This window comes from Pipistrellus kuhlii, unplaced genomic scaffold (assembly GCF_014108245.1).
Source record: "Pipistrellus kuhlii isolate mPipKuh1 unplaced genomic scaffold, mPipKuh1.p scaffold_m20_p_5, whole genome shotgun sequence".
NCBI classification, from domain to species: domain Eukaryota; kingdom Metazoa; phylum Chordata; class Mammalia; order Chiroptera; family Vespertilionidae; genus Pipistrellus; species Pipistrellus kuhlii.
In genome coordinates this window covers 636,003-652,064 of record NW_023425551.1, presented here as the reverse complement: position 1 = coordinate 652,064, position 16,062 = coordinate 636,003, and positions in this window count along the sequence as shown.

The following is a 16,062-nucleotide window of genomic DNA, read 5'->3' as shown; positions in this document are numbered from 1 at the left end:
AATGACCAGAATGTTCCAGAAGACACAGCAAAGTAATTTTGCTTCATGATGATCCCGGTCCAAATGCCCAGCAATCTCTTCACTGGAGCATCCATCACACACTTCAAAACCATTTAAAGACACATTAAAAGATCTTGCCTAGGAAGTATTAACCATCCCGCCATATTCACCAGACCTTGCTCCTTCAGATTATCACTAGCTCTTAATTGATGGCACACACACTTTCTAACAACACTTCAAAACAAACGAAGTGAAAAATTGGGTCTCTAAATGGTTTGCCTCAAAACAAGAAAAGTTCTATTGAGACGGTATCCACAAATTACCTGAAAGATAGGGGAAATGTGTAGCTATCAATGGACATTACTTTGAATAAAGCACTTTTGATGTTTCTCTTGAAATTATCATGTTTTCTTTAACTACAAAACCTGCTATTATTAACCAGCATACCTAGTATAGGGGGGAAATAAGAATAAATGGAATTCAACAGGGAATATATATATAATGGTGTCTAAATTTCAGACCTGACAAAACTTTAGTATTTGGATTAATCTGGGAGTACTCTGTCATTGAGTACAACCAGGGTTCAAAGCCATTGAAGATTAAAAAAAAAAAAAAAGCTACAATATGTTCACGTCACTGATGCAGAGCAAAGCATTGCCCCCAGTCACGCACAGAAGTTAACTAACATGACAGGAAACAGGGTGTCTGCCCCTGGTTCTAACTCTCATCAGCCTCACAACTTTGACATTTGATCTTTTGTGACTTGGCAAGCAGAGCTAGGAGAGCAGTAGCAGAAGCAACCGGGCCGTATGAAAGCTCTCTTGTGTTTTGTAAGACTGGCCTACTTTCTTCTGTTCAGTCAATATTTGATGAGTGCCTACTATGTGTCAGAAACTATAGTAGGTGTTAGTGAATAAACAAAGTCTCTACCTCCACTGGAGCTTACTGGAGACTAAAAAACATTGTACCAGACTTTACACACGTGTTAAAAAAAATCTATGGATATTTGAATTCTTAATTATTCATGGCGATATCTTGTTGAAAAGTAAAAACAAAACAAAACAAAAAACAGATCACAGTAGTGGGTGCTAAAGTCCCTGAAATCCAACCTTCTACACATCTAGGCTCTCCATCTGCCTGTGCATCTTCTTCCTGCGATTCGCTCATCCTTTCGCTCTAATGATGTTAGATGAGGTGGCACACCTCTCTGCAAAGGCGGCGAGCTGCAATGCGGTGAGGAACGGTGGTATCTATCGGTGGGGGTGGCTGAGGTGAGAATTCCAGGCAGAGGGAGCAGCACATGCAAAGAGCCTGAGCTGGGGAAGGAGCATCCCCCCTGCCCGCAGGCGCCGTAACAGCACATCACCATCAGCCACCGCGCTCACCTCTTCTCTTCTCCCCTGTGATGACTTCTCCCTCATCATGATGGCCGGCTGTGTTCAAGATCGAGCCCGTTTCCTGAGCTGCGTCCTGGGGTGAAGGAGCTGCGGCTGAGTGCGGCTGAGTGCAGCGGGCACGCAGCAGGAGCAGGAGGTAAACCTGCAGGCCCTCGGCCACTGGATAATTCGCGTTGTTTCTCACAGCCTGAGCTAGCCCGCCCTGACACACAGTCCTCATTGCGAGACTCAGCAGGTCCTTGACCAAAGCGCTATGTTCCTACCTCTCGAGATAAGATGGGGAGGAGAGCGCTGCCTTTCCCGGTCCACATGCCCAGCAATCTCTTCCCTGCAGCACCTGTTGGGGCTGACCGGCTGTCCCAAAGAAGGCAAGTCAATAAACAGTGCTCGTGTTTCTCCGAGGAGATGGAAAGCCCCAGAGTACACCCCGGGGCGAGCATAATGCCCAGCACAGGATGACGTCCAACGATAGCTTGCTAGAAACAAAATAAACTTTCATTCATCCCTGCCACTTCCACGTCCACCCTGTGAATGATTCATTCAGTTATTTGCAGTATCAGCTTCTTGCTTTTGGGACTGAGTTAAGCACTCGATGCCTCCTGTCCCAGTCCGATGAGATCCTGCCTGGCCGTGGAACTGCCGCTGACCTCTCCAGCGCACCCTTCCTGGAGGCGGGAGCTGCGTGCGGCCCAATTCCCAGCCGAGCCGGAAGACAACACGCAGGATTCCAATGCTGACAACCGGGCAGCAGTCTCTGGGCCACAGAGATGTTTTCAGGCCTGTACTAATTTTAGAAACTTCTACCAGGTCTTCAATTATTAGAACACTCTTTGAAGCTCTTCAAATGGGACAATGGTAATAGCTTCTTAAAAGATGGGGTGGCCTGGCCGATGTGGTGCAGGAGCTCATGGTTCGATTCATAGTCAGGGGACAGGCCAGGGTGTGTGGGGTGCAGGAGGCTCAATCCCTAGTGTGTGGGGTGCAGGAGGCACCCAATCCACGATTTTCTCATCACTGATGTTTTAATCTCTCTCTCCCTCTCCCTTCCTTTCTGAAATCAATAAAAAAGTATTTTTGAAAAAGATGGGGTACTGACGGGAAAGAGTGTTGCCACAGGAAGAAACTGCAGGAGAGAGAGGTCCCACTGGTCAGAAGAAAAGGGAGCAGCGGGCGGCCTCCAGCTCCTGCCGCTGGGCCTGGGCCTGTGATTTCCTCGCCCTGGCTCCAAGGGGCCCGAGTGAGCAGCACCGGCCCTGCAGCGAGTGGGAGGCAGGAAAAGTCAAACCACAGAGCGGGCTTCGGCACAGCGGCCACTGTCCTTTCACTGAGGGGGCTCCGGAGGTGGGGAGGCGGGTGTGAACGTGCCCTGTCACGGTTTCCGTGGTAAACCATGGGCTTTCCAGCCCTTCAGCTCCACGGCCCACCGCCTGTACCGCTGCCCGTCACCGAGGGGGCGGGCACTGGCCCCTTCTCACTGAGACGGGAAAGCACTTCTCAGGTCGGACTTTGATTTGTAAGAGATGAAGGAAAAATAATAAAATCAGAGCTTCATGCGTCCAGAGCTTGTTCTTAAGGTGGCATCTAATGGGCACTTCCATGCCCCCGGCACTGGGATCAACATTTCCCATCATTCTCTCCACAGCCACTTGCAGGTCCTGTTACTGCTCCCGTCTGCATGGGAGGGAATGGCGGCCACTTCCCCTGGCACCCCCTCGCCCACGGGAGGGCCTGCTGGGCTCCTGCTTTGAGAATCCTGCTGCTCCTCACAGGGCGCCGCCGTGCATGGCCCTGAAGTTTTCAGGCTGAAACAGCCAGTTCACAGCTCCGCTCCTGCCGGCCAGCCTGCCCCCTACCCAGGGAGGCCTGCTGGGCTCCTGCTTTGAGAGCCCACGCTGACCTCACTGTGCCAGGAGGTGCTGGGATCTAGTGTGATCACAGGAGACAAGGCATTTCTGTGGGCGCGTCAGCCCAGAAACAGGGGTCCCGGGTGTTTGGGCGTCAGATGGAAAGAAAAGTGACCCCCAGGCCAAAGCTGTTGGGCTCTGAGCAGAAGGCGTGTGATGTGCCTGGCAGTTTCACTGAGCTGATGGTGGACTCTGAGGACTGGAAGTGAGGGGGGGAGAGAGTGGGGAGGTTCGAAGGGATGGGAGTCAGAGCGAAGGCCGCATTGAGATGGGGCTGGGCAGGCAGCAAGGCCAGGACATCGTCCAAAGGAGGGAGGGCGAGGGCCTGGAGCAAGGCAGCGGGCACGGGGCAGTTTCCTGGTTGAAAGTCGCTGGAGAGACAGTGGGATAGAACTGGCAGCGATGGCTTCACCTCGCTTCCTGCCTTCCACCTTCCACCTTCCACCTACTCAGCGCTGTGGGAGCTCCCCTGCGTTATGGAGTTTAGCATTCAGGGCTCATGGTTTGGCAGAAAATCAAAACATTTGGTACTTAGTAGAAACAGACGTGAGACACATGGGATGAGGAAATATTAACCTGGGACAATTCAAGGATAATCTCTCTTCCAGACATTTGAATCGCCAAGAATTAAAAATGATGCTGTCAGAAAACATGTGGACTGTAATATGGGGAGGGAAAGACAAATTTCAAAGGCCTCTTTAAAAATCCTAGGTAAAACTGGGTTACAGCCTCCTGGGACCAATAGTTTATTTTATAACTAGAGGCCTGGTGCATAAAAATTCATGCACGGGGTGTGTGTGTGTGTGTGGGGGGAGGGGATGTGTATTCCCTCAGCCTGGTCTGCACCCTCTCCAATCCATGACCTCTTGGGGAGATGTCAGACTGCTGGTTTGGGCCCGATCCCTGCACAGTTGGACATCCCTCTATAAACTGGGACTGCTGGCTCCTAACTGCTCTCCTGCCTGCCTGACCACTCCTAATCACTCTGCATGCCTGCCTGCCTGGTCACCCCTAACTGCTCCCCTGCTGGCCTGATCATCCCTAACTGCCTCTGCCCCACCACCGTGGCTTTGTCTGGAAGGATATCCAAAAGACATCTGGTCTATCCAGTCTAATTAGCATATTACCCTTTTATTAGTATAGATTTTTCCTACAATTTTGTTCTGCAGTTTTACTAGCTCTATAAAGAAAGCCTAGGTCACATCTGGGCCCAGACTTAGGAGGCCCCATGCAGCAGGAATGCATAGGCTCGGGGGTTGGGCAAATCCTATTTCACTGTCTACTCGTGCTGCGATTTTAGGCAGGGAAGTCACCCAAGCACTGGCTTCCCCATCTTCAAATTGAGAATAAAAATACTAATGATGGGTTGTTGTGTGGTTCGAATTACATAAATATAAAAACATTAGTACGGAGCCTGGTAATATAATCGACAAAGAGTAAATCCAACCCATCCTAGCCAAGCTCATGGCAGCGGCATGGGTGCCCCGGTAGGCACACAAAGGGCTTGGTGGCCCAGGGGACTTGACCCGCTTAGATTCTCTCTGGAGAGAGGTGGGCAGTTCCTTGTGGTCAGGAAACAGACTGGGCCACGGTGCATGCAGCAGAGCTGGACACATGGCAGGTGTGTTTCAGGTCCTGCTTTAACAGCACATCAGTGGCTCACCACTGGCAGGGGCCCATCTAAAATAACCCTGGGCTTCCCCTGTCCCCTCCCCCTCTAAACGCTAGGCCTGTCCCATCTGTGCACGGCAGGACGTACAGTAGTTCCTTTGTTGACACGGGGCCACTTAACTGCCCACATCCGGCAGTGGGTCAGTGGGCTGGCAGGGGACTGGTCAGGGGCTCACCTCACTGAAAGGTCTGTGGGTACACACACTAGCCTCTGAGAAAGGAAAAGTCCCTTCCTTCCTCTGAGCTAGTCTAATGCTGTTCCACAAAGGGAAGAAACAGTCTTCAAAAACTTTGTCTTGACTGTTTTTGCACATTAAGAATTTAAGAATCAGTTGTACTTTAAATACCCCCTGGGGATATTGACCGGCACAACAATTATATGGGAATTTGGAGGAGAAATGATAGCTTCACAGTTGAGTCTTCCCATTCATGAATATGGTGCTCCATTATCCAAGTTTTCTTTTATTTCATATTTAATTAAAGCTTTTCCTATAAAGGTCTGAACATTTAAAAATATTTATTTTTATCTTTTATTTTGTTTGCTACTACAAACTAGATATTTTTCCTTATTTTTATTTTTACACTTAAAAACTTTTATTGTTTTCTTTTTCTACTCACCTTGATGTATTTTAATTTTGATTCTCTATATTTTTGAGTTAAATGATTGATTCATGTAGTATGACTCTTTTATATTTTAATAATTGCATTTTAAAATAAAATATTATCTAACATGGGCTAGTTTTAAAATTTTATATCTAACAGTAAAACATGAGATCTCATTTTTAAATAATAAATTTATTTTTAATAATATAGTTGGAACTTTACCAAAGTTATATTTAAAGTTTTTGAAAACAAAGATACAATTTATACATGCAATTATCTACAGCTGAATAAAAATTAAGGTAGTAATTTCATAAGTGAGAAATAGGGTGTGTATCTCAATTGTGCAATGATATTTCATAAGAATACTTTTGTGTCTATGAAAGAACTGATGTTGCATCACCTGCATATGAAGTAATTATAACTTCATCTATTTTGAGGTTAATACAAGATTGTCATTTCTCCTTTAATGATGTTTTCTTTGAATTATGTTTCATAACCCTTTTTCCTATTATGATTTGATTTGGTCAGGAATAAGAAACTCACTGATAGAATACAAATGACTGTATTTCCCTAAAATTTTAAGATTGTCCAAATTTGAATCATTTTGCTTATAGAAAAATCAAAATGCCAAAAATTTTAAATGTAAAAAAATCCTTCTCATCAATGCAAATTAAAACAATGATATCACCTCATACCTGTCAGAATGGCTACCATCAATAAATCCACAAACAACAAGCTTGAGTGAAGATGTGGGAAAAGGGAAACCTTGTACACTCTTGGTGGGATTGCAAATAGGGGGAAACAGTACCGAGTTCCCTCAGAAAATTAAAAATGGAACTGCCTTATGATCCAATAATTCCATTTCTAGGTATTTACCTAAATAAATACAAAATACTAGTTAAAAAAGATATACAAATCCTTATATACTCATTGTAGCATTATTTGTAATAGTCAAAATATGAAAGCAATTTAAGAATCCATAAACAGATGTTTGGATAAAGAAGATGTGGCACATATAAATAATGAAATATGACTCACCCATAAAAAAGGATGAAATCTTACCACTTGAAACAAAATGAATGGACCTAGAGGGTATTATGCTAAGTGAAATAAGCCAGGCAGAGAAAGGCAAATCCTATATGATTTCACTTATAAATGGAATCTAAAAAAAAAAATGAACAAACAAAATACACACAGACTCATAGTTACAGAGAACAAACTGATGGTTGCCAGATGAGATGGGGCTTGGGGTCTGGGAAAAGTTAAAGGGATAAAGAAGTATAAATTGGTAGTCACTGGGGGTAAAGTACAGCACAGGGAATATAGTCAACAATACACTAATAACTATGTACGGTGCCAGGTGGGTACTAGACTTATCAGGGGAATCACTGCATAAGTGATAAAAATGTCTAATCACTATGCTGTACACCTAAAACTAATATAATATTGAATGTCAACTATAATTGAAAAAAAATTACTTAAGGACAAAAAAAAAAACCACACCCCTTTTCTCATCAATCTTAATTATATTCATCTTATTTTTGTTGTAAGCACTTAATGTACAGCTATTAAAAATTTAAAAGTTATATGATTTCATTACTTTTTTATCCATTGTCTACAAAATTGATTACTAAACATAGAAATCAGTCTTAGAAATTTCTTTCTTATACATGCAAATGGAGATTTATAGATTCTGATAAAAATTCTCAAAAATTGCCAAAACCAGTTTGGCTCAGTGGTAGAGCGTCGGTCTGCGGAGTAAAAGGTCCCAGGTTCGATTCCGGTCAAGGGCATATACATTGGTTGCAGGCACATCCCCGGTAGGGGGTGTGCAAGAGGCAGCTGGTCAATGTTTCTCTCTCATTGATGTTTCTAGCTCTCTATCTCTCTCCCTTCCTCTCTGTAAAATATCAATAAAATATATTTTAAAAAATTCTCAAAAATTATACTCAATAGTGTAAAATCTTTGGAATTCCATGAATTGAAATATATATATTTCAAAGTATATTTAAACATAGTCAAAGTATAACAGAAAAACTTTCCATGAATCAATTCTCAAGCAGTGGGAAAATTCTAGTTATATATATATATATATATTTTAATTTTTTAAAATATATTTTATTGACTTTTTTTTACAGAGAGAAAGAGAGAGGGATAGAGAGCTAGAAACATCGATGAGAGAGAATAATCAATCAGCTGCCTCTTGCACACCACTTACTGGGGATGTGCCCGCAACCAAGGTACATGCCAGAATCGAACCTGGGACCCCTCAGTCCGCAGACCGACGCTCTATCCACTGAGCCAAACCGGTTTGGCTCTAGTTATATTTAAAACTATTAGTTATAAATAATAATGAAGTTGTATTTTTTCCTCATTGCAGACAATTTGAAACTACAGAAAAATATAAAGAGAATAAAGTTTTGGATAAGTAGTGGAATTTTATAAAATTTCTGAGAGTAACCTCTATTTGGGGTATATGGCAAGTTGTGATTCCACCCCTGGCCTGGAGTAGGTGCCCTGGACAAGCCTGTAGGGAGGTGAGTGATCTCTAGAGCCACGATCTCGAGAGTCCCCTTCCCTGGCCTCTCTCCACTCGGTCAGACCTTCCCTGTGTCTGCCCAGCCTGTTTCTCACTAAGCCGCCCTGCAGAAGAACTTGGGTTTGGGCCAGTTCGTTGGGTTCAAATGTCAGCCTCTCCACTTCACATTAGTGGAGCTCTGGGCTCGTCTCCTAGCCTCGCTGGTGTCCTCCTCTTTAAGGTGGGTATAGTGATAGCACCTGTGCAGGATTCGGTTTTTGGCCTCATCTTTGCTCCACTGTAGTAGTATTACACATCCATACTCCTCATGTGGCCACCTGGTGGGCAGAGTGTACACCCCGGACCCTTGACCTTTGGATTTGTTTAGACAACAGAATGTTAGTGTGTGTGAGGCAAGCAAAGGCTTGAAGCAAACTTGTGAGGTTGGGTGTGCCCTCTCACACTTCTGCCATCATCCTTAGAAGCACAAGCCTTTAAGGTCGCAGAAGAATACTTCACCCTGGGAAATGCACGGACTTGACCTGTGTGGTGGATGCCCATGCTCAGCTGAGCCCAGTTAGACCAACCAGATGACCTGCAGGTGCATGAGCAAGAAGTGAATGCTTGTTTCCATTAAGCTACTGTATTTTGAGATACCTATTCTGCTGACTAATACAGCACCTGATGTATGAGATGACTGTAGAGACAGAGTTAGTTACCAGTATGTGAAGGGCTCCGTGTGCATCATAGTAACCGCTCAGCGAGCATCAGACTTTGGCCTTTCCCAATCCTCTCTCACGCCCTGGCTTCCTAAGTCCTTCTCCCAGGGTGCGGTTTTTCAGTGTATGAGTCTCTTTGAAAGGCACCCAGATGTCCCTACCATGGTCCTGACCCCAGGGTGATTCCTCTGATGGAGCCCCAGTCAGCGGGCTGTACCTGTAAGTAGCATCCTCTGTCATACAACCACTTCATAGCTTCTGCTAGCAAAGATGAGAACACTACTCATTTCAGAGACTTATAAAGAATTTAGAAATAGCTTTTATTTCTATTGCCATTTTCCTCACCAGTGCTCACCGGAGCAGTTCAAATAACCCCCATCCCTGTGCATGGAGATTACCTTTTCAATGAAGCCAATGACCAAGAAAAGAATATGTAACACCAGTTAAGTAGGATGAGACTTAATGTCAGCTTCCCATTAATAGTGCCCCAAAGGAGCCCGCGTTGGGCTTTTTACAAGGCTAATAACTCACCTGTCACTTGCCAAATGGCCATGCGCTGGGAGGCAGTCTTTAGCTCTGTGGCCAGAGCAGGTATGCAGCTGCGACGCAGGGACCGTGCAACTGCACAGAACTGGGGGGGAGGGGGGGGGGACGGACCTAAGTGAGGAAACGTGCAAAGGGATAAACAGGCATCTGGGCCCCGTGAGGGCCACGTAGACAGCAGGTGTTATTTAAACTTGGCCAAAGCTAATGGAGATGGCGCAGTGGGTCATTCCTTCCTCAGTGGCCAGCAGAGAAGGTGAGGGCAGGGGCAGCCATGGGAGATCACATATTTGTCAAATGAAATACATTTCATGAATAATCCTGAATGAATAAAAATCCTGGTATGGCTGTTTCTATTTTATCTACTTGAATCACATTGAAGACGTCCTTTTGGCCAGTTTGCCACATTATTTTGTTGCAACAACATGAAGAGCTATTGATTCTGTAGCATTATAATGGCCATTTCTTTTTCTCTAAGACCCTTCATTCAAAAAGCGAATTTGGATTAAAGCTGTGTACTCAAATTCTAGTACAACTTGTGATTATATCTAACAGAGACTGAGAAGATTTAAAACTTAGTGAACTAATTGTTTTTGAGATTTTTAAAATCTGACTTCAGCTGAAACCGGTTTGGCTCAATGGATAGAGCATCGGCTTGGGGACTGAAGGGTCCCGGGTTCGATTCCGGTCAAAGGCATGTACCTTGGTTGCGGGCATATCCCCAGTAGGGGGTGTGCAAGAGGCAGCTGATCGATGACTCTCTCTCATCGATGTTTCTAACTCTCTATCTCTCTCCCTCCTCTCTGTACAAAATCAATAAAATATATTTTAAAAAAAATAAAAAAATAAAACCTGACTTCAATTTGGTATGTTATTTAATATATTGTTAATACTAGTTAACATTTTAACTAGCTCTTTAATAATTTTCATTACAAATATATTTTGAATGAGAAGGGTGCTGATTTATGCTTCACAGTAAATTCCAATTAGATAATCTTAAATCACTAATTAGATGTTTTCCTCAGGTTACCAATGACCTCCCATCACCTAGTCCACTTCCCAAATTTCAGTTCTCTAAGGAGTGGGGAGGAGGCGAGGCAAAAGTAGGTTTAAATTTGTTCATATGGAAAAGAATACAAAAAGTAATAAATAATAATATAAGAATAAACTATTTCATGCGCTCACAACTGTAAACCTACTTCGCCATGAATAGTCAATTCCTTTTACCCAATTCTCCTTTCCCCCCATAAGCACATACCACTTTCCAAAATAGTAGATCACTTACATGTTTCCTGACTATTTTCTTTCTCCCCTTGCTAGAACAAAAGCTTTGTAAGAGCAGAATTCATTGTCTATTTTATCCTAAGTCCCTGCCATACAGAGATGCTCAAAACTTTCACTCAATGAACAGTTACTATTCACTCAATGAATAGAAACTAGCACTATTATCTGGTGGCAGAAACATCAAGGCCAAGAACCTAGGGAAACAATACTTTTGATGGATCTTACACACCAGACCAAATGACAAATATCAATTTGTACACCTTCATTTGTTTGCGAATTTGCTGAACTTTGGCCTTTGTAGTTCCTCCTGAGCAGCAGAGTAATAAAGAATGCAAGCTCTGAAGCCTGCCTGCCTGGGCCCTGGGTCCCCCTCTATCACTGACAGCTCAGTGAGCTTGGGAAGTTGCATAACTTCGATGTGTGTCTATAAAACAAAAGAACCCTTCAGTGTTGAAGCATCCAAGGGTAGAGTCCTTGGTCTCTTCTCTCTATTCACATTCACTGTTTTGGTGATTTTATTTGTTCTCATGCCTTTAGGTATAATATTAATATGATGGCTTAAAAAAATCTGTTCATAGATCCTTTGGTATATCTTTCCCCCGAAGGTGAAGCTGAACACTCCTTTTTTTGAGTGTGGGCTGGACTTATTAACTTGCTTCTAAGGACAGACTATGGCACAAGTGATGGGATGTCATTTCCAACTCGATGGGAATTTTTTCTAGAACTAAATGAATTTCTACAAGGGAAAGGCTTAGACCAGTGCTTGGCACACAGTGAGCACATACTGCTATGTCCGCAACAGTCAACAGGTTTGCTCTTTGGGCCAGCGCCGAAAATTTCGCTTTTTAAATAGGCTGCCTTGGATAAGCATTGATAAGGAAAATTTCCCAGGGTGTGGGAATCAACAGGTATCTGTTGGTCAACAGACACAGGTGACCTGAATTCCTCCAAAGCCTGCTGTTTGAGAGGGTAGCCCTTGTGAAAGGAGTGCTGGGATGGCCTGTGACAACACGTGAATGAGAGCACATAGTGAAGTCTACACTGAACTCACATTTTCACACAAAGCAATGAAAACCGCCGAAGCCAGTTTGGCTCAGTGGTAGAGCGTCAGTCTTCGGACTGAAAGGTCCCAGGTTCGATTCCGGTCAAGGGCATGTACATTGGTTGCGGGAGGCAGCTGGTCGATGTTTCTCATCGATGTTTCTGGCTCTCTATCTCTCTCCCTTCTTCTCTGTAAAAAAAAAAAAAAAAAAAAAAAAATCAAATCAATATATTGAAAAAATCAATCAATCAATGAAAACCACTTATTTTAATTCAGAAATCATGAGAAATGTACTTAACTTTTATTTTAAAAATAATGTTGATGCTGTATTTATTTTATTCTAAAATGTTATTTTTGGAAAAGAAATGACCTTTTGCAAAGTGAAGTAAATGTTGTATATATTGATAAATGCTGGTAAATATGTCAAGTAAAGGCCTTAAGTTTGGACATTTCTTAAATACATTAATACATGAGTGATAATGTTAAAATACAGTAAATCCGTAAGAGGGGCAGCCAGGGCCAACCTCATGGACATGTGACCTTGCAGGAACACAGGTCCCCAGGCCCAGAAAGCACTTGAGCTTGGTTTCATGTTCTGCTCTTTGAACAAAGCACCTCCTATTTTCATTTTGCCTTCGACTCTGCAAATGATATAGCCATTGCGAACTGCTAGCGCCTTGGGGTAAAAGGACATTTCAAAACCATCTGGGCATGTTGTGAAACACACATTTTTTTGTGTTTCATACTATTTATAGTAAAATGCAACCGAAAGCATTTGCCTTTGGCTGTGGAGGCAAAGGGTGTGTGCGTTCTTGTCAATAGAGATTATCATTGATTTTCATCGTGGATGCTAATCACACAGGCCTGAAAATAACGCTCTGGCTCAGAGTTCTGCAGTGCTGTTAAAATCAGACATGGAATCCTGTAAAAACATACTAACACATCTTTAAATTGTTTCTTATTATACATATTTGAATAGGGTACCAAGTACATTTTGCAAACATACTTTAAGATTGTACTCTATACAGGAGTTTCCCTCCTTGAATTAAAAATTACACAAATTAATGAGTTAGGCATCATTCCTTTGCTTTGTCCATCAAGGCTGGTGGACTTTAAACTTTCCTACCTCATCATAAACTCCTGGAGAGCCTGGACCTTCTGCCTCACATACAGAGGGTAGCCATCTCCTCTCATTTTGGGCCAAGGTGGGGCCCGGAATGCTTCCTGAAAAGCACTAGAGAAAGTGACTCCTTTTCCGAGTAAACACTTACCATGTGCCAGTCCCTTCTCAGCTTTGTGCATGCAGTCCTTCTTTTGTGGACCAGAAAAAGGGTTCTATGGAAAGTAACCTCACAGGGTGACCTGAGCATAAATTCCCAACGGAGCAGGTGTGGTGGGCAGCCATGCCCCAGCCCTTCCATAGTTTTTGTGCGTCTAGGTCAACGCATCTTTGAAATACCTGAAGGGGATATTAACCCTCAAAACAGTACATAACCTTATCAACTATCCTGTAATCCAGTTCCTGCCTTGCTCTCTCCCATATCCATGTACCTTCCCTCCTTAATTCCAATTAAGTAAAAGAAGCTTCAAAGCTTTTGTTTGAGATCGTGTTCCCCAGCATATGTCATCAGCTTGGCTCACATCAGCTCTGATAAAAATTCCCTATGGGTTTGGACATTTCTTACTTCAACACTGTTCTTCCTCATCCCACTCCATCCTATGAGCAAATAGTATTTTCACCCCATTTTACAGATGGGGAAATAGAGGCAGTCAGTAAATGGCAGAGCAGGGACTCACTCTGAGCAGTGCAGTTCCAGGGCGTGTGCTTTGTGCACCGAGCATGGGTGAGAGCTGGCCAGGGAGAAGGGAATGTACCCCCAGGGGCTGGAGCAGCAGGAACAGAAGCACAGAGGCACGAAGGAGCTAGGGCTCTTACAGGGGATGGAGATGCGTCCTAGGGCTGGGCCCTGGCAGGTGCAGACATCTAACATTCCTAGAAAGTGCTAGGACCCTCGTTTCCTTTGGAGAAGCAGAAAAGAAGGATCCCATGTTATCCTTTTGAAGCAGTGGCTGAATGCTCAGTCCAGGGCCTGGGGCGCTGGCTTTGCTACGGGCCTTGCAGCCAGGGGCTGGCCAGGTCTGCTGAGGTCTCACGCTAAAGCCACCTGGTGCCTCCAGCCAGCCCACAGCGCCTCTCAGTGCATGCGGTGTGCTCACCGCTGACTGTGGGTCTCAGCAGATCCGGGCCCTCGGAGCCGAGTGGGCACAGCACCCGTGCATCCCTTGCTGTGGATGAGTGCAGCCTCTCTGAGGAGGGATTCGGCGTCACTGGGCCGACACTGAGCTGCGGTTCAGCACGCGCCCGGCGCCCGGCAGGAAGGGGCCAGCTCACGCTCTCGGGATGCGCTGGGCAGGATTTCCCCCGCGGCTGTGTCTGTCTCCGGGGATTTCTCAGGGCCCTGAAAACAACAGGTCCCTGGCCAGGCGGGATCTCGGGGGAGGATGCCAGATGCGTTTTAATTCTTTGAAATCTCTAAGCCTCTAAAAAACATAATCACGGTGGGTAGGTGTGGGAAGTTCGTTAAAATGTGGCACACTTCCCCCTAAAGCTTAAAATAGAACGTTTCAAGAGAAATCAAAGTGTAAAAGCATCTGTAAACGCTTCTTCAGAAACAAAACAGCGGCACAGTGCCACGGCCCCTCCATGCTGTCATCGTCCACGCACAGCGGGTCCTCTCCTGCTTCCCGCAGCTCTGGGCCACGCTGAGTGTGAGGTCCCGCTGCTGAGGGGGACGCAGAGCTTCCCTGCAGGGAGCCCCACGATTTCCCTGATGAATCGCACAGCCTCATGCCTGTGTTTGCCCCCTGCCTGTCCTGCCAGCGTGGAATTTCCAGAAGGCTGCCACACGTGCATTCCCGTTACCTGTCCGTCTTTCTGAGAAATGCATGTTTACATGTCCCTGGCTCAGGTGGGACCCCCAGGATCAGAGGGATGTGCCTGGTGGTGGAGGTGGGGGTGGCGGGGGGAGGGCAGTGCTGCACTTGGAGGAACAGGGTGCAGGCTGACGGCCTGCTTCCTCTGGGTGGGACTTGGGGCCCGACCCCCCTCTGAGCTTCACCTTCCCATCTGTGAAGTGGGTGGAGGGTTAAGCAGGCTGATGTGTGCATGTGACCCAGGGCAGGTTCTAGGCGGGGAGCAAGGCCCCCCGCACAGCAAGCGGCCATGAGTCTGACCTAACTGGGGTGGACATTAGCGGAGAAAACGCCCTAGAGGCCAAGTGCAGGCTGTTTCCCTAAAACCTGGCCTTTAGATAAATAACAGATTTACAATAAGGAGCAGCCGGGGTGGGGGGTCAATAAAGAGCCCATAGAGGCCTGAGGGGCGGGGATGTTCTGCTTCAGGGAGCCGAGCCGCTGATCACGGCTTGTTATTGTGAATGTAGTGTTTCTGTGAGACCGTGGACCCAAGGCAATGCTTCCCAAACTGTCACCGCGCAGCACACAGATCCACGGCGACACCCCCCCACCCGGCCCCCGGCGTGCACAGAGGCGGGACGGCGGCCCCCGGCCGCGGGCAGCCTCCCCAGGGCCGGCGCAGGGCGGCGGCACCGCTGGGTGGGAGGCGCTGCCTCAGTCACGCTCTTAGAAGCTTCCCTACCGTGGAAGAGGCCGAGCTGTCCTGCTGGGAACCCTGAGCCAATGGCGATGGAAATGGCCTTCGTCACCGCACCCGGAGCCCGCTCCAGCGGCCGCAGCTCCCGGATGGCCTCCCACTGGCTCCCAGAAGGGCTTCTTCCGGCCGCTTCCTCACAGCTTGTTCACTTCCGGGTCACTCACCGTCTCTGGCACAGATGGGGGACTTGAGCAGGCAGAGGCACTGGGTGCGTGCGTGCTGTGCGTGCTGTGCGTGCGCGTGCTCGTGCGTGTGTGCGTGCCTGCATGCGCGCGTGCGCAAAAGGGGAGCCGGACAGTGACCTTTCTCGCGCTCTGGGATTAGCCCTTAAAGATGGCCACCCGCCGGCGTTAAGACTTCCGCTCACGTGCACCTCCTTTCCTTGCAAAGACAGCAACACTAACTCCTGGCAGCAGCTCCCTCAGACAGGGAACCTTCTGGTTAATTAGAATGTGGTCTTTGACCAAAGCGGGGGCCCAAGGACACGGTTTTGTTATTAAAAGCAAACAGGACCATTTCCGGTACCCGGTCTCCTCCAGAAATGAGTGGTGTGGCCCGGCCTGGTCTGAGCTTCTGAGGAGAAGTTCCCGCTCTAGCGCCGCTCTGCTCTCTGACCTTTCCGCCCACCACACACCTCCCACTGCCCTCGCCTAGTTTCCTGCAAAAGGAGGTGTCTGTCCTAAGTGCTGCGCCCCAAGGAAGCTGGGG